The sequence below is a fragment of the Prionailurus viverrinus genome, chromosome B2 (genome assembly GCF_022837055.1).
Source record: "Prionailurus viverrinus isolate Anna chromosome B2, UM_Priviv_1.0, whole genome shotgun sequence".
NCBI lineage: Eukaryota > Metazoa > Chordata > Mammalia > Carnivora > Felidae > Prionailurus > Prionailurus viverrinus.
Genome location: NC_062565.1, coordinates 2,857,471 through 2,867,557, shown reverse-complemented (window position 1 = coordinate 2,867,557; position 10,087 = coordinate 2,857,471). Strand labels below are relative to the sequence as shown.

The 10,087-nt window shown below is 42.7% G+C and overlaps 1 long non-coding RNA gene and 1 other non-coding gene across 2 annotated transcripts; one reads left to right on the top strand and one right to left on the bottom strand.

Annotated features, from left to right (window-relative positions):
* The first annotated feature begins 563 nt into the window (after positions 1–563).
* TRNAS-AGA (transfer RNA serine (anticodon AGA)) lies at positions 564–645 on the top strand. Its single transcript has one exon. It is a non-coding gene; the product is annotated as a tRNA-Ser (tRNA).
* Positions 646–1,716: 1,071 nt separating this feature from the next.
* LOC125166731 (uncharacterized) lies at positions 1,717–3,986 on the bottom strand. Its single transcript, XR_007152517.1, has 2 exons — positions 3,926–3,986; positions 1,717–2,560 (listed from the first exon to the last, which is right to left on the bottom strand). It is a non-coding gene; the product is annotated as an uncharacterized LOC125166731 (long non-coding RNA).
* Between the last annotated feature and the right edge of the window lie 6,101 nt (positions 3,987–10,087).

Here is a 10,087-nt window from a genome sequence, read left to right as displayed (position 1 = left end):
ACCCCTTCCGAGCAGGCTGTCCCATCAAACCACAGGATTAACTAACGTCTCTCCCTTTCTCGTCTCTTCCTCGCTCTCTACAGGCGACGTGATTTCTCCACCTGCGATCGTTTGCCTCTTAAGTGAGCAGGGCACCCCGAGTAGACCACAACCCACTCCCGGCACCGGGGCACCCCACGACCTCGGACTCGAAGGCGGAGACCAAGTCGGGGAAGAGAAAACACACCGGCGCTCGCTAACTTTGGAGAGAGAGAGAGAGAGCGCGCGCGCCTGCTTTGCACACGAATCAACACAGGGTCCTGCTCTGGGAAGGCGCCCCCCGCAGCCCTCCTCCCGCCCTGCGCCCGCGACAGCGGCCGGCGGCGCCGAGTCCCTCCCGAAAGCCGCTCCGGTCGGTCACGGGCCCAGGGCTCCCCTCCAGCGGGCCCGCGGCCCCGGAACCGCCGGCAGGTCGCACACACTTGGCAGCGACTCGGCTCCCGGCGCCCGCGGCCTCTACCCTTTCCCCGCCTTCGGCCGCTGCTCTTTCTAGGTAAGGCCTGCGCTGGCCGCTCGAGCCCCATGTAGTCGTGGCCGAGTGGTTAAGGCGATGGACTAGAAATCCATTGGGGTCTCCCCGCGCAGGTTCGAATCCTGCCGACTACGGCGTGTTTTTCTCCGGTCCGAGTTCGGCCTCGGCCCGCCGGGAGTAGCGGGCCCTGTTACTTTAACGCCCCGGAGAGCAGGGCTCTCTCTTTTCCTCGGAAAACCCGCCCGAAGCTTTAGCGGAGGCCGGCCAGGGCTAGCCAGTGTAGACGCGCACCAGGCACCTGGGCCACCACAGGGGACGCTCCCCGGGCGCGTCCCGTCAGTTCTTTCCGTCGTCCCGCCCCGGAACTGCAGCCGCGCTCCGCGCTCCGAGGTCCGGGGAAGGACCGCGCCGGGCCGGGGGGCGTCCACCTGCGGCGCCAGGGCGCTAGTCCCGAAGCGAGGCGGGGGCGGGGGCGGGGGCGGGGCGGGGGAGGAGCTGCAGTCCGACCAGGAGGAAAATGGCTTCCGCGCCGGGGGCGGCGCCGGCTCCGGGACCACGTGGTGGACGGCTGGCGGCCAATCAGAATTCCCCCGGATGTGACGCGTCGGCAGGGCACAAGGTCACTCTAGGTATCCCTCAAAAATGTGTGGTGTGAATCTGATCAGAGGAAACCTCTGACGGTTTCAGGAGGAGGGTCGTTCCACAAAGTAACTGCGTTGTTCTCCTCCTCGCAAATCGCACCAGTATGACATAGAGGAAGAATAATGTTTCAGATCTTAAAAGAATTTAATGCAACACATGATCTGGGGTTTTCTTTTGCTGCGCAGGACATTATTGGAACAATCGGTGAAATCCGAATGAACCACAGGGATTAAATAATTTTATTTTATCGGTGGTAATTCCCGATTGTATTCATTGTTCTTTGGTTATATAAAAGAATGGCTTTAAGAAAATACTGGGAGAAGAAAGAAAAGACTATGCGCTTTCAAACTCCGTCTCAGTTTCAAAAAAGTATGACATTAAGAGAAAACGAAAGTACAATAATATGTCAAACATGCTAAACTTTGGAGAATGGAGTGAAGGGTAGCCAGGAATTCTTTATATTCTCGTAAATGTTCTGTCCGTCGGAAATTATTTGAAAATTAAATTATTTCAAAATAAAAGAGTGAAAGAAGAAAACAGAATAAAACCATAAATGAAGAATATACTCATTGAAATTTATTGTCTTCTTCCAAAAGCAAGAGCACACTGTACACACTATGTTAGCTAATTTGACAATAAATTATATTGAAAAAGAAAAGCACAAATACACAGTGTGAACCATTCATATGAAAGGGGCAATGAGTAAATTACTCAATAAGAATTTAGGATTGGTGAAGGAATGGGTTCAAAATGTTTTTTTTTTTAAGGTTACTTATTTTGAGAGCAAGAGAATGGGGAAGGGGCAGAGAGAGGGGGGGAGAGAGAGAATCCCAAGCAGGCTCCCTGCGGTTGGTGCAGAGCCCCGTGTGGAGCTTGATCCCACGACCAAGAGATCAGGACCTGAGCCCAGAGCAAGAGGCGGAGGCTTAAAGGACTGAGCCACCCAGGCGTCCCCCCCCTCCCCACAGCATCGTTTTTTAAAAGAAGGGCCACCCTGCCAAGATAAAAGCCTAAATCTGAAATATTACTTTAAAGTTAATTGTTAACATTCTGTCATGAAGTTTTGATAGTCAAGTTTAAAAGATAGTATTACCGTGCAGCTCTGTCGGCCACTAGCTTATTTCTAAAGCGACTCTAGGGCGCAGGAGGCTGCCCCCTGCTTTTCACCTACCATTGAATCTCATTTGTCTCTCTTCTTCAGAGACAAACTATTCCTTTTTTATGGAGGAAATATGATTCATCATGATAAGAATTATGAAGGCACTGAGAGCAATCAACACGGGCGGGGCTTGAAGGGAAACAGGACCGGAGGTGCACAAGGGCATCCCCTTGAGGACACGTGCTATTTTCCAGCATTTTGGAGTAGATGTCAAGTGCAAAGATGTAGATGCGCTGGGCCAGGGAGACCTAGAACCCGAGGGACAAAGTTCTGGTGGTGAGGGAACCACAGAGAAGGAGCTGGAATTTCTATGTATTCTTCTTATGTCACTGACAAATCCCTCAACTGCACACACACACACACACACACACACACACACACAGGAAGATGTTCCAAAACTCTGTCGGAAAGAGCAGCTGGAAGGCCAATAATGTTCTCTAGAGATTCAGCGGGCGTATACTTCTGGGGGACACAGAGGTTAAAGTTCACGCCTCTCCCAGTTGGAGGGAACTTGGTTAACAGTACTGTTATTTGAGACTTCAGAAGCATTTCCCCTTAGCAGTAAGTGACAAACCCTAGTCATAAGAACCACACAAAAGGAGTAACGGCTATGTCTTTAGCTTAAAGAAACACTAACATAGACCAACTGTAACAAAGGTTCAATGTTATGTACTTCAGAAGGACTACCAGAAAACTCTGAATGTTTGAAAAGAAAGCAATACATATCTATGTAGTCCATGGGTCAAAGAAGATAACAAAATGGAAACCTAAAATTGTTTTGAGCTGAATAATAATGAAATGCATTATATTCTTATTTGTCTGATGTAGCTAGAGCCATTTTTAGAGGGAAATTTTTATTTTTTTATTTTTTATTTTTACATATTTTTTAATGTCTATTATTTTTGAGACACACACACACACACACACACACACAGCACGAACAGGGGAGGAGCAGAGAGAGGGGGAGACACAGAATCTGAAGCAGGCCTCAGGCTCTGAGCTGTCAGCGCAGAGCCCGACGCAGGGCTCGAACTCATGAACTGCAAGACCATGACCCGAGCCGAAGTCCAACACTTAAATGACAGAGCCACCCAGGCCCTCCCCCCCCCCCAAATTTTTATTTTTGACTGCAGGTATTAGAAAAGAGAAAGGTTGAAAATAAGTGATTTAACTTTTTAATTTTATGGCTCAGCAAGCCATAAAAAGTTGGGAATTTAAATGCACAAAGTAGAAGGCTCTATAAAAATAAGTGCAAAAATCAATCAATGGAAAACAGACATACATCAGAGAAAATCAACAAAGTGAAAAAGCTGGCTCTTTGAAAAGAATGATAAAATAGATACACCCTGAGCAAGACTAATCAAAAAGACGATAAGATAAACACACAAAATACCAGCAGTAGGAATGAAATAGATGATATTCATATATATCCTAAATATATTTTGAAAACAAGAAAGAGGGATTATAAACATCTTTATGTCAATACATGAGACGTGTTCAATGAAATGGATACATTCCTGGAAAAACACAATTTACCACAACTGACACAAAAAGCAATAGGAAACTGAACTGTCCTATTCCTATTAAAGAGATTGAATCCATAATTTACTCACCGTGTCCAGGGCGCCTGGGTGGCTCAGTTGGTTGAGTGTCTGACTTCGGCTCAGGTCACGATCTCATGGTCTGTGAGTTTGAGCCCCGAGTGGGGCTCTGTACTGACAGCTCAGAGCCTGGAGTCTGCTTCGGATACTGTGCCTCCCCCTCTCTCTCCTGTTCATGCTCTGTCTCTCTCTCCCTCTGTCAAAAGTAAATAAACATGAACAAAAAAAATTTTTTTAAATAAAGAGATTGAATCCACAATTTAAAAAGTCACTCATATAAACTTCCAGGAGTAGATAGATTCATTTGTAATTTTTCTATGCAAAGAGAGATGAAATCAATCCTACTGAAATCTTACAGAAAAAAAAAAAAACATCTTTCAACTCATTATATGAGACCCACATAACTGTGATCCAGAACCTGAAAGACATTATGAGAACAGCATATTACAGGCCAGTATCTCTTATAAACAGAAGCAAAGCTCAAAACTGTTAACTAAGATATAAGCAAATCAAATCAATCCTATTTTTTGAAAAAGCTGAAACATGATCAAATGGACTTTATTCTAGAAATTCAAGATTGGCTTAACATTTTTAAAATGTAATTTACCGCATCGATAAAATAAATGTAAGAACCAATGATCATCTTATTAAACACAGAAAAAACATTTGATAAAATTCAACATCAATTCATGATAAAAACCCGAAAAATGCTGAATAGAGGGGAATTTCTTTAGTCTACCTAAAACAATAAAATAATACCTACACTGAACCCAGTCTGGGAACATGACCAAGATGTCTATATTATTTCTTTTACTCAACATGGTTCTGGAAGTAAAATCTAGTGCAATAAAACAAGAAGAGAATAGGAGTCCCTGGGTGGCTCAGTTGGTTGAGCGTCTGACTTCAGCTCAGGTCATGATCTCACAGCTTGTGAGTTCAAGCCCCACGTTCGGCTCTGTGCTGACAGCTTGGATCTTGGAATCTGCCTTCCTCTCTCTCTGCTCCAACCCACTTGCATTCTGTCTCTTTCTCAAAAATAAATAAACATTAAAAAAATTTTTTTTTTAAAACAAGACAAGAATAATTGATATTAATACTGGGAAATGAAACCTTTCATTATTATGAATGTACGAAACTGAGAAGAATCTAAAAATTACTGGAATTAGTTAAATGAATTTAGTTACTTACTATTCGTTACTATTCAGAAGGTTATTGCCTTTGTGGTCAATGTGCAAAATGTCAAACGTGTGAATATATTCTAGCAATAAACAAGTGAAATATAGAATTTTCTAAATTCCATTTCAATAGCATTGCAAACATTACCTAGGAATAAGTCTGACAAAACTGTGCAAGAAGACTCCATCAGAAACTACAAGACATTACTGGGCTACATTAAAGAAGACCTAAACAAGTGATCTCTTTTGCATATGGGATGACTCAAGAGTGTTAGGATGTCAAATCATCTTAAATTACTCAGCAGATTCAATGAAATCCAAATCCAAATCTCAGAAAGTATTTTTGTAGAAACGGGCTCTAGTGCAAAGGAACTTGCAAAGTCAAGTCAATATTGAAGAAGATAAACTAAGCTAGAACAATTATGCCGCCAACTCACAAAATAGGTCCTAGGTAAATTTAGTCAAGCGAAGGTGGTCTTTTCCATAATGATACAACATCTTGAGAGAATTAAATGAATCTTGACTTCCTACTTCGCATTATAAATGCATTACAAACAAAACTATTTCGTGATAAACCTCCATGTGAAAGAAAAAACAACCCAGTTTCTAGAAGAAAACAGAGCAGAATATCTTCATGGACTTGGGCTAGAGAAAGATTTCTCAAATGGGACCAACTGAGTCATAAAATAAGAAGTTGAAGAGTTGGACACTTCAAATTAAGGATGTATTGGTTGCAAAAGCCACCCATGAAAAAAGCAAAAACAAAGCCTTGAAATGGGAGGAGGTATCTGGGATCTATATGTATATTATCCATCCATCAAATGACTAATATCCATATATGTGTGTGTGTGTGTGTGTGTGTGTGTATATGAAGAACCTCTATGAATAAATAAGAGTAGACAACTCAACTTGAAAGTGGGCAACAGGGGCGCCTGGGTGGCTCAGTTGGTTAAGCATCCAACTTCAGCTCAGGTCATGATCCTGCAGTTTGTGAGTTTGAGCCCCGTGTTGGGCCTCTGTGCTGAAAGCTCAGAGCATGGAGCCTGCTTTGGATTCCATGCCTCCCTCTCTCTCTGCCCCTCCCCTGCTTGTACACTGTCTCTCTCTGTCTCTCAAAAATGAGTAAACATTACAAAAATAAAATGGGCAACAGGCTTGGCAGACATTTTGTTAAAAATATTCAAAATGGGGGGCGCCTGGGTGGTTCAGTCGGTTAAGCATCTGACTTCGGCTCAGGTCATGATCTCACGGTCTGTGAGTTCGAGCCCCGCGTCGGGCTCTGTGCTGACAGCTCAGAGCCTGGAGCCTGTTTCGGATTCTGTGTCTCCCTCTTTCTTCTCCTCCCCTGCTCATGCTCTTTCTCCTCTCAAAAATAAATAAATGTTAAAAATTTTTTTTTTAATATTCAAAAGGGTCGATAAGCATATGAAAAGGCACTCAACATCATGACTCACCAGAGGAATGCAAATCAAAACCAAAATTAGATAGCACTATACACCCATGAGAATGGCTAAAATTTAAAACTCGAAGCATAAAAACTAGTGGTAAGAGCATTTTCACATTGCCAGTCGGAGTATAAATTCGTGTAACCACTTGGAAAAAATGTTTCACCATGCCTACAAAAGTTACACATAACATTCTTATGACCCAGATATTATCCTACTTGACCACATAACCAACACAAAGAGCGTGTACGCACATGTTCGTAACAACGTCATTTGTGACAGTCAAAGTCTAAACCACCTAAATGTACTGTCAGTGGCAGAATGGAAATGTGGAATAGTATACAGCCATTATAAGGAATAACTACTGATAAACACAGCAACAGGGCCAAGCCTCACAGATACGATGTCACTCAAAAAAACACCTAGAAGAGTGTCCATCTCCACTTATAAGAAGTACGAAAACAGCAAAATTAATATATGACGATAGAGTGCTTGTCCTTGGAGGGAGGGTATGCGCGGACAGGGATGAGACCAATGAGAGCCTTCTATACTGCTGAAAATATTCTGTATCTTGATCGTGGCGATTGTCATACAGGTATACGTACATGCGAAAGCTGATCAAGCTATATAATTTTAAGACTTGTGGTCTTTACAGTACGTAAGTTATACCTAAATTGAGAAAATGAAAAAAATTAAGGCAAAATAAGGATGGTTTCACTCAAAGGAAAGCAGGGAGAATGCCTCATTAGCAGATATGCATGACGAGACCTGATAAAGGGTGAGGTGCCGGGTGACTCAGTCGGTTAAGCACCCAACTCTTGACTTCGGCCCAGGTCATGGTTTCATGGTCGTGAGATCAAGCCCCACATAGGGCTCCACACTGAGCATGAAGCCTGGCTGGGATTCTCTCTCTTGTCCCTGTCTTGTCATACTGTCCCTGTCCCTGTCTCTTGTCCCTGTCTTGTCACACTGTCTTGTCCCTGCCCTGCTCATGCTCTCTCTCAAAAAAAAAAAAAAGTTCCAATTTCAACAAGCATCAAAAATGTCACCTGCCTAGCAGTAAAGCTAATAAAAGATGAGCAAGATATCTATACTAAAATCCTGTATTCATCCAGAAGAAGGTGAATAATATAAATAGTTGTCGATTTAAAAAGGGGCCGGGGGGCAGGAATGGGAGGACAAAGAACAAACTGGCAAAGTTGAGAGAACTGGAAGCAAAACTAAATAGCTACTTATCTTTAATGCTGGTAGACTAAATATTTCGATTATAAGACAGATCATCATAATGGGAAAAAAATGTACCCAAAACGATACGCTTTTTATAAGGCACACAATTTAAACATATGGCTTTTTAAAAAAGAATTGAAGTAAAAAAATGGAAGACACAGAGTAAACAACAGCAACGAGAACTGACCCGAACCACTTTAATGATAATAATTTGAATTTGTAGCCTTTAAGAAAGAAGCATTACTAAAAATAATGAGGCTATTTCATAACCTCCAGGGTCAATTTAGTAAGAAAATATTACAACACTATATTTGTACGGGCATAATAACAGCTTCAAAGTATAGAACGCAAAAGACGGACAGAGCTAAATGAAGACACACAAAAATCCATAATCATAGTTGATATTTCAACACCTCTGTAGAAATAACAAACGGGACTTAGAGAAAAATTTAGTATGGAAAATTAAGTAAAATTTAGTGAGGAAATTTTAGGCAACTGGATTAATACGATACCCAACTGCAGAACACCTGAGCTTTTGGGGGACACAGGAGACACTGAACAAAATCACTACAGGCGAAGCATCACGCGAGTCTCAACAAGTTTCAGGAGACAGAGATCAAGCGGAACAGGTCCAGCACTGTAAAATGAAATCAAAACCAATGTCAAGAACATCAACAAGTGGAAAATCCTCAAATGTTACAAAATCAAGTAACGGAATTGAACTTACAAAATAACCCTGTGGGTCAAATAAGTTTAAAAAACTGTAAACGATTTTTAACTGCATGATCATGAAAACCGGATCTATAACGTCTTGTGACAAGAAGCTACAACAGCACTTGAGGTCTAACCGTTAGCTCCAAATCTACACATTAACAGAGAAGAAAAATGGAAAGGTAATGATCTAAGCTTTCATCTCAAGAATCGAGTTTTAACAAGCCAGTAAATTAAATCTTTAAAAGTCTCAAGGAAAAGACAATAGTGTGATACCCGCTGAAAAAGAATAGAGGCAATTAATAGAACAAAAATTTGCTTTTCACATAGTAAAACTGTTACCTCAAATCAAGACTATTTTTTTAAAAATTTTGTTAATGTTTATTTATTTTTGAGAGGGAGAGAGACAGGGTGTGGGCAGGGGAGGGGCAGAAAGAGAGAGGGACACAGAATCCGAAGCGGGCTCCAGGCTCTGAGCTGTCAGCACAGAGCCCGACGCGGGGCTCAAACCCACGAATCGTGAGATCGTGACCTGAGCCGAAGTCGGACGCCCAACCGACTGAGCCACCCAGGCGCCCCGGATCCAGACTCTTTTAAAGGAGGAAAAAGTATAAAAGGGAGACGACGTTAAAGATCTTACTGAGATCAAGATCAGAGTGAAAAGATAAAATGAATAGTTCGTGGGGAAGGAATCTGACAATAGAGGATAAATCACAGGTTCCTTTATAAACGTGACTTACCAAAGCAGACACAAAAAGAAATTAAAAGTTCAAACAGTCTGAAGTCTACGAGAGAAATCAAAGTCATAATTACCCTCTGTGTTAGCTTGCTATGGCCGCCATTACAAAATACCATAGAATCAGGGGCTTAAACAACAGAAATTGATTTTCTCACATTTCTTGAGGCTAGAAGTCCAAGATCAAGGTGCAGCCTTGGTTTATCCAGGGACCTGTCTCTCTGGCTTGCAGAGAGCCATTTTCTCTAATGTGAAGATAGCTGTGTCCTTATATGGCCTTTCTTCTGTGAGTGCTCATCTCTGGGGTCTCTTGGTGTGCAAATTTCTTCCTATAAGGGTACCGGTCAGATTGAATTAGCGCCCATCCTAACAGCCTCATTTTAACTTAATTTCCTTTTTAAAGTCTCTATCTCCAAGCGCAGCCACATTCTGAGGTGGGGCACTGGGGTGGGGGTGGCGGTTAGGTCTTCAGCATCTGAATCTGGGAGGGAAAGGGCACCTGGGTGGCTCAGTCGGTTGAGCATCTGTCCGACTTCGGCTCAGGTCATGATCTCACAGTTCACGGGTTCAAGCCCCAGGTCGGGCTCCGTGCTGACAGCTCAGAACCTGGAGCCTGCTTCAAGTTCTGTGTCTCTCTCTCTGCGTGTGTGTCCCTCCCCCATTCATGCTATATCTCTCCCTCTCTGTCTCTCAGAAATAAATTTAAAAAGTTTAAAAAAATGCATCTGGGAGGGAACACAATTCAGCTTATAACACCTTTTGACAACGCAAACAGTATGCAAAAATGGCTTCACTGTTGAAAACTTAAACCATTAAGGAAGGAATAATACCATACATAAACTCTCTCAGCAAACAGAAAAAGTAAAAACATTCGTAACTC